This window comes from Macaca nemestrina, chromosome 12 (assembly GCF_043159975.1).
Source record: "Macaca nemestrina isolate mMacNem1 chromosome 12, mMacNem.hap1, whole genome shotgun sequence".
NCBI lineage: Eukaryota > Metazoa > Chordata > Mammalia > Primates > Cercopithecidae > Macaca > Macaca nemestrina.
In genome coordinates, this window is record NC_092136.1 from 121,141,515 (window position 1) to 121,158,542 (window position 17,028).

A 17,028-nucleotide genomic window follows, 5' to 3' on the forward strand; every position below is an offset into this window, starting at 1 on the left:
CTGTGAAACTATTTTCCAAAGTGGTTGTACCATTTTACCCTCCTGCTCCCAATGATGAGAATTCCATTTTTCCCACATATTCACTAACAGTATTGTCAGTCCTTTTTTGTAACCATTCTAGTGGGGGTGAGGTAGTGTCCCATTGTGGCTTAATTTGCATTTTCCTGTGACTAATGATGTTAAGTACCTTTTCTTCTTTTTTTTTTTTCTTCAAACTTTTTATATCTTTTGTAAACTATCTGTTCAAATCTTTGGCCATTTTAAAAATTAGGTTGTTTTTTGTATTATAAGAATATTGACACTCTTAGATGTATGTATTTCCTTACTGTCTTTTGATAAGGAAAAAAAGTTTAATTTTTATTCAGACCACTTTATCAACTTTTATCTTTCATAGCTATTGCATTTTCTGTCCCACCTAAGAAATCTTTGCCAATCCCAAAGCAAACCTGGAATTTCCTTTGTGACAAGATTTTTGATAATGAGTTCATTTCTTAGAAGATAAAGACTTCATGTTTTCCTCTCTTCCTTTGTCAATTTTGATACATTGTTTTTCAAGAAATTTGTTTACTTCATTTAAGTAATACATTTTTTTGCCATTCCCTATGTAACATTCCCTATTTCCCTTTTAATGCCTATAGGATTGGTAGTTATATTTCTTATTTAATTCCTGATATTGATGATTTGTGTTTGCTCTTTTTCTTGATTAGTCTGAGATAAAATTGATTTTGTTGGTTTTTATTTATTTATTTATTTTGAGACGGGGTCTCACTCTGTCATCCAGACTGGAATACAGTGGCTTGACTACAGCTCATTACAGCCACAGCCTCCCAAATAGCTGGGACTACAGGCATGTGCCATCACACCCAGCTGTTTGTTTTGTTTTGTTTTGTTTGTAGAGACAAGGTCTCACTATGTTGCCAGGGTTGATCTCGAACCCCAGGGCTCAAGCAATTCTCCCACCTCAGCCTCCCAAAGTGCTGGGATTACAGGCGTGAACCACTGCGTCCAGCCCAATATTATTGATCTTTTAAAGAACCAACTGCTGTGGGCTGAATGTGTCCCACAAAATTTGTATGTTAAAACTTAATTGCTAGTGTGATAGTATTAAGAGATGGGACATTTAGGAAGTGATTAGATCATGAGAGCTCCGCCCCTGTGAATGGGATTAATGTCCTTATAAAAGAAGCTACAGAGAGCTGCCACTCCCTTTTTCCTATTCCTTCTGCCACGTGAAGGCACAGCATTCATCCCCCAACCCCATCCCAGGGCATACAGCATTCAAGGTGCCATCTTGGAAGTAGGTACTGAGCCCTTGCCAGACAGCCAACCTACTGGTCTTGGACTACCTGGCCTTCAGAACTGTGAGAAATAAGTTTCTGTTGTTTAAAATAACCCAGTCTCAGTTGTTTTGTTTTAGCAGTACAAGCAGACTCAGACACCAACTTGTGGCCCTGTTGATTTTTCTCTATTGCTTGTCTTCAATTTCATTTTTTTTTTTTTTCTTTTTTGAGATGGAGTCTCACTCTGTCACCCACGCTGGAGTGCAGGGGCATGATCTTGGCTCACTGAAACTTCTGCCTCCCAGGTTCAAGCGATTCTCCCACTTCAGCTTCCTGAAATAGCTGGGATGACAGGCATGCACCACCATGCCCAGCTAATTTTTGTATTTTTAGTAGAGATGGGGGTTTCACTATATTGGCCAGGCAGGTCTCGAACTCCTGACCTCAGCTGATCTGTTTGCCTCAGCCTTTAAAGTGCTGGGATTACAGGCGTGAGCCACTGCGCCCAGCCTCAATTTCATTAATTTCTGCTCGTGTATCTTTCTTTCTACTTATTGTGTATTTAAGTTGCCCTTTTTTCCCTTAGCTTCTTAAGATGGAAGCTCAGATCATTTATTTTTTTCTTTATAAATGTAAACATTTAAAGCCACAGCATTTCCTATAAGGACTGCTGTAGCTGTATCCCACAAATTTTGTTATGTTTTCATTATTGTTAGTTCAAAGCATTTTTAAAAAAAATTTTTTTATTGTTATTATACTTTAAGTTCTAGGGTACATGTGCATAACGTGCAGGTTTGTTACATATGTATACTTGTGCCATGTCGCTGTGCTGCACCCAGTTCAAAGCATTTTTTATTTCTGATGGGATTTCTTCTTTGACTAGTGATATGGTGGGCTTTTGTATTGTGTTACCTTACCTGAGCCAGAGCTCTGTTTCCCAGAATTACTTTCATGCATAGTTACAGGTTAGCATGGCTACAATGGGATGGGGGTATACAGGCTACACGAGAGTGAGATTTAGAAGGTGGAAGTGGAGCAGTAGCCATCTTTCTATGCTTGGGAAAATGGAGCAGTCCACAAAAACACTTGGAATCCGCTCATGTTGTCACTTCACTGGCCTGAGGCAGCAGCAGCAGCTCCTTTCTGATCCTCCTTCAGCTTCTCCAGATTCCAGGCCTGATGCATATTTAACTTCACGATGAAGGGCTCCAACCTGTGATGCAGGACAATGCCACCTCAAAGTTGAGGCTTGGATATGGTGAAAGAATGACAAAGGGGCCAGTCTACCATCTTGAGTTGTCCTGCTCAACCTTCCAAGTTCTAGTTTGTTCTTGTCTCCCTCACCTCACAATCATTATCTTTCCTTCCTGACGTCCTACTCTTCAGACTTTAGATTCCAACACCAGACACAGGAAAAGTTATCTCACATAGACCTTGTAAGCAGTCTTCTCAGTTGCCTGTGGTCAAATCTCTGCTTTGCTGATGGAACACTGATCAAGAATTTGGCACTGAAAGTGGTTCCAGAGATTAGAACCTTACAAATGTGTTCTCTCAATTGGTCCTGTGTTATCTGCAATTGGTTCTCTTATATGATTACATTTTAAGTCAATGATCTTGTTTGCAATGGTAAAGGGGGTGTTGGAAGTCCATCATGTGCACAAAAACAGCAAAACAGTTACTTAAAGGATCACCTTATAGATACCTGTAATCATGTGCCAATAGAAGGCAAGGCTTGAGAAGAACAAGTATTTGCTGCATAGACTGTGTTAGTGGAAATAAGGTGTATGGTAAGTTTGGTTTATTGCTTCTAAGTGTTCTGAGGAACTTGGACAAAGAAAATGATGAGCTCATGACTAAATTCCCAGATTAGGGTCCCATTAAGGAACTCCAAAACTTCTATTACTGCCCTATAATAAACTCTTAACTCCTATAGTTGTAATGCCAAGATTTCTGAAAGCCACCTCAAAGTTTAATTCTGCAGGCAGAAAATTGAGCCTCCCAAATTTACTGAGTTTTGTATGTTAAAGTTATGTCAATGATTGGGAAGGAGTGAGACTCTGAAAATGAGCTAGGGCTTGAACCTATAAATTCTGTTGAGTCGTCCTTGTCAAGAGAAAATTATGTAGTAGGCAAGGTGTATTGGGGAAGCACTGTTTAGCAGAAAGAAATATGGCATAAAATTAACATGGGTTCAGATACTGGTTCTGAACTTACGTTTAAGGATTAAGCATTTCCAATATTGTAAATAGCTGCCATTATTGAATGCCTGTTTCATATAATGCATTTTGCAGAGACCTTTACATGCATTGTTTCATTTAATCTTCCCCAAAAAATCATGGGCAAATTCTTTACATTACAGATGAATACACTTGAGACTGGAAAGGTTAAGGAATTTGCCGCAAATTAGAATTTGGCAAAATAAGAATTTGAACTCAGGTCTCAAACTCAGGTCTGTTTCATTTCACAGCCTGTGATTATGCACTAGGATACACTGCTATAATGTAAAGATGAACTGAAATAACATTTGCAAAGCAGTGGTTGCCATTGTTATTATTCATTCTAACTCTGGTAACTAAAGCCCTTTTAATATTATTTTACTTCCCTCAGGCAATGAGGATCTTCAAAATCTGTTCAACTCTCAGTACTCTAAACATCTTTCTCTAGGTTAAAGCCTGTATGAGTCATTCATAGGTAGGGGTGAAGAACTAACATATTAACTCTTCAAGAACGTTTTATGGAATCACAAAAGGTTAGACCTATCTAGGATATCAAGGATCATGGGTTCAACCTTTTACTTGCAGAGGAAGAAACAAGTTCAATGAGATAAGTTGAATTACTCAAATGAATAGGCTGGAATAATGACTCTGTTGAGAAGGTTAAGAGAAGGATAAAACACTAAAGCAGGTGTTCACATTCCTCCTAAAGGAACTATGCTAATGATACCATCCAGGGAAACTTCAATTGTAAACTCTGTTGCAGTGCTGGAGTTGTAAAAAGTAACCCCTTGATGAGTGTGAAATCACTTACTGGATAGTTATGGATAATCCTTACAAAATTCCATTGTTCTAAGTCCCATCCTACAGGAAATTAAGGAATCTGTTTATCAGACTTGAGTGAGGAGCTAGCATGGGAAGTTCCCACTCCCTTGGGGTGCCAAGCTTCCAGCTACTTGAGTAGCGGTTAGAAATTGGGGCCGGACGCGGTGGCTCACGCCTGTAATCCCAGCACTTTGGGAGGCTGAGGCGGGTGGATTACCTGAGGTCAGGAGTTCAAGACCAGCCTGACCAACATGGAGAAACCCCATCTCTACTAAAAATACAAAATTAGCTGGGCTTGATGGCGCATGCCTGTAATCCCAGCTACTCAGGAGGCTGAGGCAGAAGAGTCGCTTGAACCCGGGAGGCAGAGGTTGCAGTGAGCTGAGATCACATCATTGCACTCTAGCCTGGGTAACAAGAGCAAAACTTCGTCTCAAAAAAAAAAAAAAAAAGAAAAAAGAAAGAAATTGGGTGTTTTTTTTGATACGAAAAGGCCTCTGTAAGGGCCCAACCTTAGAATTTAGGACTAAGGATGGGGATTTAAAGTGGCATGGAAGTGTTTTGTCTCTTCATCTTCCTGTTTTCCTCTTTCTCAGTAATTCAGTCCTAAAGCCATCAGGTTGGATCAGGCAAGTAAGATGTCCACATTGGTGATGGCCAAGTGGAGGAGCCCCAGCAGGTTGAGGAGGGCTTTGTGCTTTGCACACTGTTTAGTATATACATATTACATTTCAAGATAAGCACAAGTCTAAAATACAGATCTAACTGATCTTTGGAAATAATGAAAGAAGAACTCATGGGGTGCCGTTTCAGATAAGGTGGTTAGGAAGCCCTCTCAGAAGCTAACATCTGAGCAGAGACTCGAATGAAGAAGAAGAGCAGGCCACATGGCATCTGAGAGAAGAGCATTCAGGGCAGATCTTTGGCATGTCTGAGAAGGAACAAAGGGGCTGCCTCATAGAAACTGTAGGGTTATAGGAATGGGAGGAAGATTGTAATGAGGACAAAGGTGAGAAAAGTAAGGAGGCCAGAAGGGACAAGGTGTGTTCAGGTGTCTTGGGACACAGAAGGTGAGCAGAGGGGCTGTGAGTGAGGGAGAAAGAAGGTGAGGTGTAAAATTTGAAGACAGCACAGCACTGCAAGGTTGGGTAATTCTTAGAAACAGAGAGGTCTTCCGATCTATGTCTTACTGGTAGTCAGAGCACCTGATCTTGGTGGTCACTGTGTTAACTGTGGACATCCAACATCCTCTTCCAGTTTTTGTTCCCCACGTGTCAAAGGAAAGGCCAAATTTTCTGTCTCCTCCTTTTCTCATGGAATGGTATTTCCTATTAGACACTAAATATTTGAATAATTGATAACTCTGTAAGACACCGTTATTAAAATTATAGTCACTTTGAAAGGCTAGATGAAAAGTAAGTCTAGATTCTTGGGGAATACTCCCCGTTATGGACTCTGAAATTGCATTCTTTCCGGTGGGCTTTTTCCTTACCTGTTCTGTTTTTTGTTGTGTTGTTTTTCCTGGCTGAGGCTGAGCAGTTTCTAGGATCAGACTGTAGGTGGAGCAGTTATGCTTTTCACCCGTGTTGCAGCAGTAAAAGCAGAAGCATCTACATTTCATGTCTAGACAGAGGACGTGCATGGAATCATAAAATCTTCAGACAGGAGGGATCCGGAAAGGTCATCTACTCCCTCCCTTGTCTTTTAGAAAATTGTGCTCCTAAACCAGCCTGGTTGGGGATGCCTCCTCCCTGCCATGTTCCTTTCAACTGTGTTTAAAGCCCCACCATTCCATTCCTGGCCATTTATTTTAGGCTCAACAACAACAACAAAACACAAAATAACAGACTTCAAATGTAATCAAATATGTGTGTGTACACACATCCTTCCCGGGGACAAAATATCGCCCTTGGTACTGCAGGGTCTGGATAGTTCTTTACATTCTGATGCTTTAGTAAATGTTATCTTTGGGTTCTCGTCAAACATTTTGTTTATCTTAGGTTAAGATTTCCTTGTGTTTTAGGTCCTGATACAGAGGGGGAAAAACTTCGGGTAAATATCTTTACAAAAAGGTAGGATTAAAAGTCAATAGGGCAAGATTTAGATGCAACGCCTCCATAGGCCCCAGGAAGACCCATGCCCCATGACTTATGTCTCACCCAGAAGGATGTTTATAGAAAGATTTTTCTCAAGTATATGAAGCTGGTTGCCCTGGAAGTTTTCCTGTGAAGTTATTGTCTGCATATCTAATCCTTTTCTTCCCATTTGAAATCACTGTTTGCTTTCCTTTGGAAAAAACCTAGATATAAGAGCTAATGAGGCCACATTTAGGGTTTAATAAATACTTTTTAGATGTTTAAAGGACAATGTTGGCTGGGCACGGTGGCTCACGCCTATAATCCCAGCACTTTGGGAGGCCCAGGTGGGTGGATCACTTGAGGTCAGGAGTTTGAGACCAGCCTGGCCAACATGGTGAAACCCCGTTTCTACTAAAAATACAAAAATTAGCTGAGTGTGGTGGCGCATGCCTGTAATCAGCTACTTGGGAGGTGGAGGTTGCAGTGAGTCGAGATCACATCACTACACTCCAGCCTGGAGCACAGAGTGAGACTCCATCTCAAAAAAAAAAAAGAAAGAAAAAAAAAAGGACAATTTGTGATCATCTATTAATCATAATATTCAAAGCAGGTTTCAGAGTATATGTACAAACTACTCAGTCGGTCTGAAGATAAAACAGCCAGGAGTTGTTTGAATCAGATGTTAGACACCTTTTCAATGAAACTCACACTGTATCCTACACCTGGAGATCAGCATAGCTGCCTGGGTGTTGCAGCCTTTTCCTCCACAATTTCATGGAAGAGCCCAACTGTTATGAATGAGCAGGCTGGTTTGGAAGCAGCGGGTGATTAGCAAATGGGAGAATACCCAAGGGTGACCCCCCTGAAGGGATGTGAAAATTCTCAAAACATGAATCCTCAGATAATGCTATTATCATTTAGGTAAATTCTTTCAACAAATAATTTTGATTACCTGATGTATAACAGGTGTTATGCTAGAAGGTAGGATAAAGCAGTAAATAGTTAAGAAGGAATATCAATAGTGGACATTTCGATAGGAAATCTGTGGAAGTGCTATGAGATAGTAAGTTTGCAGGAGGTAACATACCCTAGAGAAAATTCTCCCAAAAGGACGCAATGCTTAACCAGATGTCTGAAAGTGACAGGTAGGAAGGCCAGTAGAAGAGGGTTCTGGGTAGAAATAGTTGGTTGAAGGAAGGTTAAGAGTGGGAAGAGCATGGACCATTCAAGACACTGAAGGAGGTCCAGCATGGCTGGAATGTAGAATTCTAGAAGACTGGAAAGAGATAGAGGCTGGAGAGCAAGGTGCGGCCAGATCCTGGAAGGCTTTGTTGTTCCTGCAAAGAAAGTTGGTTTGATCATAAACGCAATGGGAAGACACTGAAAAGGATATTCTGTGAGGTGATGCAATCAGGTTTGTACATGAGAAATACTGCTGTGTGAATGGATGGGTGCCAGGGAGATACAGATTTGGGAGTTAGCAGGTATAGATGTGAACAAAAGGCATGAAGACATGGCCCAGAGAGAGTGTGTCGAGTGATAAAAGGGACAAAGATGGAATCCTAAGGAATATGGAAAAGTCAAGAAGAAGAGGAGCAAGTAATAAACTGAGAAGGAGCCAGAGATATGAGACTAACTAGGAGAAGGTTGCTTTGCAGGAACCAAGGGGAGAGACTGCTTCCAAAAGAAGGAAAGTCAGTGATGACAAATGTCACCAAGAAGCCAAGGAAACTAAGGACTGAGGAGCATCTAATGCATTTAACACAGGAAGGCGATGGGTAAGCTTGATAAAACCAGCTTCAGTAGAGTGGTGGCAGCAGAAGCCAGACTACGGCGAAGAAATACAATGACTGGTTGTAAAGGAATGGAGATGGTCTTCTGGAAGTACAGTTCCAAATGTGGGGACAGATAGAGCCAATAGTCGATAATAGGGCATTGGGTCAAGGTGGGAAGTGTTATATAAATACAAGAAATTTGGAGGATATTTAAGTACTGAAGGAAGTGGCGAGTTGAGTGGGAGGATGGAAGTCTCAGATGAAGGTTATCAAGAAGGCTGGAGAGGCTGTGATTCAGAGCACACAGAGAGCAGTGGCTTTGTTTGGAGGAGGGATGGGCTTCTACATTTCTGTGCATTTCTGGGTTCAGTGGCAATGGTTTGAGAGTGCTCCTGTCTGGCAGTTCTCATTCTCTCTGTGAGGATAAAAGGTACTAGGGACTACATTTTTCTCCATACCCATTGCAAAAGTTTAAAATTCCTCTCAAAGAGGAAGATTTTTTTGTTTGTGTGTGTGTGTTTTTTTTTTTTGTTTGTTTGTTTTTGTTTTTTTTGTTTTTTTAGGCAGAGTTTCACTCTTGGTGCCCAGGCTGGAGTGCAATGGTGTGATCTCAGTTCACTGCAATCTCCGCCTCCCTGGTTCAAGTGATTCTCCTGCCTCAGCCTCCTGAGTAGCTGGGATTACAGGCACACGCCACCACAGCCAACTAATTTTTTGTGTTTTTAGTAGAGATGGGGCTTTGCTGTATTGGCCAGGCTGGTCTCGAACTCCTGACCTCAGGTGATCCGCCCGCCTCGGCCTCACAAAGTGCTAGGATTACAGGCATGAGCCACTGCACCCAGCCCAAAGAGGAAGTTTTTAAAAAGTATTCATGAAATCAGGAGAAGGATAGAGAATTCCTAAAATGTGTTTTAAAAAAAACAAACTTAGGCAAAAGTAATTGATGGTCAAGACACTTATGAAGGTAAACACCGTGCAAATTCTGTCTACAGCAATCGATGGTGGATGCACTAAAGACATGAATTCAAACAAAAACTGTGTATCTTACTCTAATAAACATTTATGATCAAGTCTAACAGGTAAATGAAAACAATTCACTCTCCGTATCCAGATTTAATGTGTTTCATCTGAGCAGTTGAATGAATACATAACCACTAATTGCAGTAGAATTATATGAAAATTAGGTAGTTTAATAAACTCTATGGATTTGAACAATAGTTAACACAATAACCTGAACTTAATTAGATGCTCATATTAAATGCCGGGAATAAGCAAGTGCTTTCTTTGATGTCCACTTTAAGTGCATCCTAAATATCACAGCATAATCCAGTAAGAATAGACACAAATAGAGTCAATGATGTTTGAAGAAATGCGACAGAATAAATAAATCATACTCATATTCATGCCACCCTGGGGGTGGGGCGGGCACAGGAAAGCTTATCATTTCCTTGGCTCAACGTCATTATGCGGAATCCAATGTTTCGAACTACAAAGAGTTAATCCTCCTCACCGAAGCCATCTTTTTTGTAGTGTTTTTGGCAGAAGGGAGTCCTTGCCCTCTAGAAAAGGACCCATAGAGCATTAGGGCTCCTTGGCAGCAGGAACCAATGTTCTCTTTGTTATAACTCAACCTACGATTTTCTCTCTTTCCAGCAGAGAGAGAAAAATGTGGATGTGCGACCTAGGATTCTACAGAAAAATCTCCCGAGTAATCACTCCAACACTCCTTCCTATATGGGCTCCCTGCGTATCTTCTCTACAACATTTCCTTCTTATTAATTTTCCTCTATAGCAAAGTTAGGCATTAACTTGAAACCTACAGGTGTGTAAGGAGCCCACAAGCTCCCCTACTCCATTGTTTTTTAAAATAGTATTCAATTTTATATATTTATTTCCATATTTGTTTATTTTAAACTGGTCTGTTGAGGTGTAATTGATGTACAAAAAATGGAACATGTACAATTTGAGTTTGGACAAATGCATACACCATGAAACCATCACAACCATCAAGGTAATAGACATATTCATCACCTCCAAAAGTTTGTGTTTCTGTTTTGTTTTTGTTCTTTTGGTGTAATTCTAAATGAATTACAGCAACTTCAGATTTGGTGCAGCAGTCTCAAAAGCCGTACTCACATGAGTTCTATTCCAGGGACTGTCGGAAACCAACGCCAGCCCCATGTCCCTTCATCATAATGGAGTAAGTTGTTCGCAACATCAGGGAGAAAACAAAGGTCTACTCTTTTCCTGAAGATCACCACCCTGGTTCCTCAGGAACTGTGGGGACCTTGAATCTCATAGGCCAATATTGGCTATCCTGGGACCTGCGATATCTTGACCAGTCCCATCTTCCTTCCTGGCTCTATTTTAGGCCAAGACCCAAAGGCTATACAGTCAATATTGGATACTGGTGGAAGGGCCAGGAGTGACCACCAAGGAAGCCACACTCTTGCACTTCCTTCCTCCCTCATTATCTTGTGAAAATTCCACTAAGTACATTTTTCTTTCCAAGAGGCTTTTAAAAAAATCATCCCTGTCTGCTCTTGTTACCTAATTCTCCTTTTTTTTTTTTTTTTTTTTTTGAGATAGGATCTTGCTCTCTCACCCAGGCTGGAGTGCAGTGGTGCAATCACAGTTCATTGCAGCCTTGACCACCTGGGCTGAAGTGATCCTCCCTCCTCAGCCTCCTGAGTAACTGGGACCACAGGTGCAGGCCACCATGCCTGGCTAGCCTCATTCTTCTTGACCTTCATGTATTTAATTACTCAGAAATGTCAGGCTCGTTCTTATTGGTGCATGTTAGGGATGTTTTGTATGTGTTCTGATGATGTATGCCAAGCAAAGATCAGTGCCTGTGTAGCTCTCTACTTCTTTCCTAGATGCCCATTCCTGTCTCTGTGCAGTGCAAGCTCAGACCATGCCACTCATGATTGGACTGTTTATTGTAGTAAGAGTTAAGCATGTGAGTTTTGGCATTGGATGGATCTGGCCTTGGATCTTGCCTCTTGCCACTAGCTAAGTTTGAAAACTTGGTCCTCATTTTCATCATTAGTCACAAGAGAATGTAACGCCAAGTAGTAATGTAATGCTCTCAGTCCAGCAGTTAGTGAGCATCTGAGATTCGATCTTTACCTATAACAGTTTTATAAGGAAGTAGACCATGATTGTTTTTGCCCTGTGCTGTACAAGATATTGCCTTCATAGATACTAAGAGGCCAAGGTGAAAGGCATTTTCATTTCTCTCTTAAATGGCAAAAGGAACGCTGTTCCCAACTACCCAAATGGAGATGAGCCTTAAATCAAAGTGTATTTACTTGAGTTAATACATTTTGACAATCTTATTCCTAGTTTTGAATAACCTAAGGTCAGATGCCACCCATCTTCAGTTAAATCAGTTGCATGAATCTTCTTCGTAGATAGATCTGAACACAGCTAAGGAAGGACTAGTGCTCTAGGCATTTGTGTTTTCCATAAGAGTGTCATGAATCAAAATGAAATAGTGAACTTTCACTCTTCTCATTTAACCAATATTCATTAAGCTTCAAAGAGGACTAGGTGACAGCCGCTGTGCTAGATGCTGGGACTGTTGTGAGAGATGAGACAGGCCTGGGACCTGCCCTCATGGAGCTTAGAGTCAAGCAGGGAGAACCCATTCACAAGAAAAAGAACAAATCACATAAGCGGATGTGGGCCATGAAACGAACGCACACTGCAAGCCAGAAGAGTGATGAGGGGACTGGCTGCAGAGAGTGTGGTCAGGAAAGGCCTCCCTTAAGGAGGGATTTGAACCCGGAACCTAGAGGATAAGAAGCTGACAACCAAGGGAAGAAGGAGGGAGACATTGTTTCCTGGAAAGGAAACTACAGCTGAGAGGATTTGAGGTTGGAAAGGCCTGAGAGCTGATGGAATACTAGAGGAACAGAGCTACCGGAGCTGGTGGGGAGTGGGAGAGGCACTTCCTAAGAAACGAGATCCTGTTTCTCCTATTGCCTCCTCGAGTATGTCAGGAACCCATTCAAAAATGCTCTTAGAAAGCACCCACCTACATGTTTAACAATTTAGAAATTGATAGGTTATTAAAGCAAAATTGGGAGTTTCAACAGAGCGTAGCAATTTAGGAAGGACATTTCAGGTTTGGTAGCCTAAATTGGTAACTGGAACTGCACTAATTCTTTTTAAAGTGCCCATCACCACCCTTTAGTATAGCAGACTGCTACACCTCAGATCCCTTTGTGTTAGGAATCATCTGGACACTCAGCAGCTAGGTGTACCTTGAACATAGAGCAGGTGTCCTCTTTCACGATGAACTGTTATACAGCCGTAGTCTCTGACATTTTCCCTTGCCTCATTTTCTTTAGTAGTTTCGAAAACAATAATTGTAAGTTCTTGACAATTTAAAAAATTGTCTGCAGGTTAAATGAAAATGTTTTTGGAGCACTGACAACACTGTCAACTTCATTGTTTGGCTCAAATCAAGCTTCTTATTTAGCTAGGTCAGTTTGACCTGCAATGGCTTTTTTTGCAGATTAAAATCACACACCCTCTCTCCCTCCCACCTCTACCTCTGAAGGAAGTGTACACTCACAAACCACAGAAACTGAACAACACTGCCCGAAAGTTCTATGCCCTTTCCCTGTCACCCCTACCCTGTCCCAGGCAGCGCTCCTGCCATGGTGATGAGCAGCTTGCTCTGTTTCTGCCCTCAAAAAGGAACTGTGGTGCCCAGCATTTATACAGTAAGGAACCACTTTGATACTCAGGGCTGGCGGGTGGCTTCTCTTACAGAGAGCCCCTTCCATCCATTCCTCTCTGAGACCCTCTTCACCTCTTCTGTTTAATGCAGTCAACGGCAACCACTCACATTGACTTAGATGCATCTCATTGACTTTAACAACAACATAACAGACCCTTGGAGAGGAAAGAACTCTTTGCCACCATCCTTCATGGGTCTTTAAAACATGATATTAGTAATGATAACGAAAGCAGCAACCTCTTCCATCATTGACTGTGAGGTACTTCTTAATGCCTGACACATACTAAATGGGCAATACATATTAAATATTAGCTAGCATTATCATCATCATTATCAGGTATTAAGCTCACACTAAGTCCCAGGCCACTCTGCCGAATCCTCTCCATACATAACCTCACTGAATCATTGCAAGAACCCCACAGATAAGCAGATATCTTACGACCATTTTACAGATGAGGAAACAGAGACTCGGTGAGCACAAGTGCCCACATTCACACATCGGATATATTCTGGAGCTGGGATTCAAATCCAACCTTCATAGCCTGTGGATCTAACCTCTAAGTTGACTGTATTTTTCTTCAAGTAGGAATGATTTAGAAATAGTCCTGTAAAAGTCTGGGATATCAAGCTGAATGAATCTCTCAGACTTGAAAATTCTATAATAAAGGCTTAGCTTATTAAACATGAAATGCACGTTGGTGGGGTAGGGGGAGGAATAGAAGAAAGAAGAAGAGACATTTGTCGAGTATATATTTGTACGTCTGTATTTATTGAGTATATATTTATCCTTTACATATATGTGTATGTATGTGCATATAACGTCTTGAGGACTTTCTTCTTCTTTTATTATTTCATTTTTTAAAAGAGGTTGACTTCCACAAGGTCACCCGGTGAGCTGGTGGTCAATTCAGAATTCAAACGCAGGTTGTTCTGGCTTCAGAGTCCAGCCTCCTAGCTCCATTTGTGCTCCAATTTCATAACCCTACTGCACTGCAGGTGCTTTAATAATAATTTCATACTTTCTACTAAAATACTAAAATGGCTTGTCAAAGAAGGTCAGGAAGGTAGCTTCCTTAGAGAATAGTGAGGGAAAAGCACTAGATACTTGCATTTAGGGTATGCATTTTCAGTGCAGAACTGCCCAGAGATGTGAAGATGGATGAGCTGACCTCTTAGGTCCTTCCTAGTCTCAGAGCTCCAGGATTTATTTGCCAATGAAAATGTCAGGCTTTTTCTTCCATAAAATGATGTATGATGGTCTGAATACATTCTCCACTTCTACCCCCACCTCCTTATATCTGATTAAAAAGCAAAGATTAAATCAGCAAGAATAATTTCCTCAGGAGTGATGGGGTTTCCCTGAGACAAGGTAACGGGGGGAGTTGAGGGTGTGAAAAGGGATACATGGTAGTCAGAACAGGATGAGTTGATCAAGTATTATAAAGTGGTGGATGGGACAAAGGACCCAGGCAATTGAGCGATGAGGGCCATTATATTGTATTAATCAACAGGCATGACATGTAAACCAGGTCTCTACTTTTGAAAACAATCTGCTCTAATTAAACAAAACTAATGCCTATGAAACAATTTGAGAACCATGCATTTTCCTTTTTTTTTTTTTTTAAGGCAGAGTCTCACTCTGTCACCCAGGCTGGAGTGCAGTGGCTCAATCTCGGCTCACTGCAAGCTCTGCCTCCCGGGTTCACACCATTCTCCTGCCTCAGCCTCCCAAGTAGCTGGGACTACAGGCGTCCGCCACCATGCCCAGCTAATTTTTTGTATTTTCAGTAGAGATGGGGTTTCATCGTGTTAGCCAGGATAGTCTCGATACCCTGACCTCGTGATCCACCCGCCTTGGCCTCCCAAAGTGCTGGGATTACAGGTGTGAGCCACTGCGCCCAGCCGAGAACCATGCATTTTTAACCAGGATAAGGAGGTCAGCCTTGAATCAGAACTCATTCAACCGATATTCGTTGAGCTCCTACTCAGTGCCAGACACTGCTGTGGGCACGGGGGATACAGAAATGAGCAGAACAGATCTAAATCGCCACCCTACTGGGGCAGGCGGAAAATATACAAGGTAGGTAAAACATGCAGTATTCTAGTCAGTATCAAGTGCTGGATAGAAAACAAGGCAGAGAAATGCAGAGGAAATGTCAGGGGTGCGAGTAGGAAGTGGTGAGATTTGACAGGTGGTCAGGAATGCCTCGTGGTGACAGAGATACCTGCGCCAAAGAGCTAAGGGTGGAAGAGAGTGAGTGATCATGTCATCTGGTGGAGAAGAATTCCAGGCAAGGGAACACAGTGCAAGCTTCCGAGGTGGGTGTGAGTGCAGTGCCCTAAGAAAGGGTGAGGACGCTGATGTAGCTGAGTAGAGGATGGAGTCAGAGTTCACAGAGGCCAGATCATACAGAGCACTGATGGGATTTGAAAGGATTTTGCCTTTCACATGAAATGAGATAAAAGCAGTCTACTGAGCAGAGGAGGGAGGTGATGGACTCACACTGCAACAGCATTGCTCTGGTGCAGGCTCAGGGGATGGGGCATGGGGAAGAGGCTGGGTACTGGGGAAGTGAAGACAGGCAGACCATTGCCACTGTTAGGATTTGACAGAATATCAAGTTCCTTGCTCCCTCCATTTTCACCCAGCCTGCAGGATCCTCCCGTCTTTCTTCTCTCGTCTAACCAGGCCAGCTCAAGAGTAGATCACCGTTTCCTTGGTTGGCATCTCCTCTCCCATTCTGCCTGGTGCTCACACCAAGCCTTCACTCTTCTTAAGTCACTCTCTGTCAGCACATGGCCTAGCCTCCTATTTCATCATGAAAACTGAGGCCGCTGGCATGAACTTCTGCTTCCTCCCTCACCTCCTGCCTCCGTTAAAAAAACAGCGTCAACAACCAAGCAACCCCTATCACACATGTAAACACCCTTCCCTCTTCTTCAGTCTCAGGGAAGATATCACCTTCCACCTACTCTATTCACACACACACACACCCCACCAGACACCACACACACACCCCACACACCCCACACACCCCACACCCCACACACACCCCACACACACCCCACCCCGCACACACCCCACACACACACACCCCCCACACACCCCACACACACACACACCCCCCACACACCCCACACACACACACACACACACACCCCACACACCCCCCCACACCCCCCCACACACCCCGCACACACCCCGCACACACCCCGCACACACCCCGCACACACCCCGCACACACCCCACACACACCCCACCCCGCACACACCCCACACACCCCCCCACACACACACCACACCCCCACACACACACCACACACCCCCACACACCACCCACACACCCCCACACACCCTACGCCCCCCCACACCCCACCAGACCCCCCACACACCCCCTACACACCCCCTACACACCACGCACCCCCCACACACACACACACCCCACACCCCACACCCCACACACACACCCCACACACACACCCCACACACACACCCCTCCACACCACACACACACCCCCCACACACACACCCCTCCACACCACACACACACAGCCCACACACACACCCCTCCACACCCCTCCACACCCCTCCACACCCCCTCACACACCTACACACACCACACACACACCACATACCACACACACACACCACACCACACACACACACCTCCCCCCTCTCAAATCAGCTTTCATTCATTATCTCCTTTCCCCTTCAGGACCTTGCTGCATGCACAGTTTCCTTTCTTCTATAAATTAACTCTGTTGCCTGTTAGTAGTTCATTGCCCTCAGCCTATAAATACACCAAAACTCACCTATTGAGGAGCAAGGCTCTCTCGACCTCTCCTTTTCTTCTCAGCCAAGTGTCTTGAAAATAACACCTATTTTGTGATGATAAATACTTGGAGTCTTTACTTCCTCACTTCTAAACTCACTGCCACCTGGCTTCTGACCTTACCACTCAACTCAAACTGCTTTCAAAAGCATCACCTCCAAATTGTCAAAGACACTGGACACTCCCAGTGTTATTCTAACTGAGCTTTTCATTTGACACTGTTTCTTATCCAGACCTTTCCAAATTCTCTGCTTCTTTGACATCTCTCATGA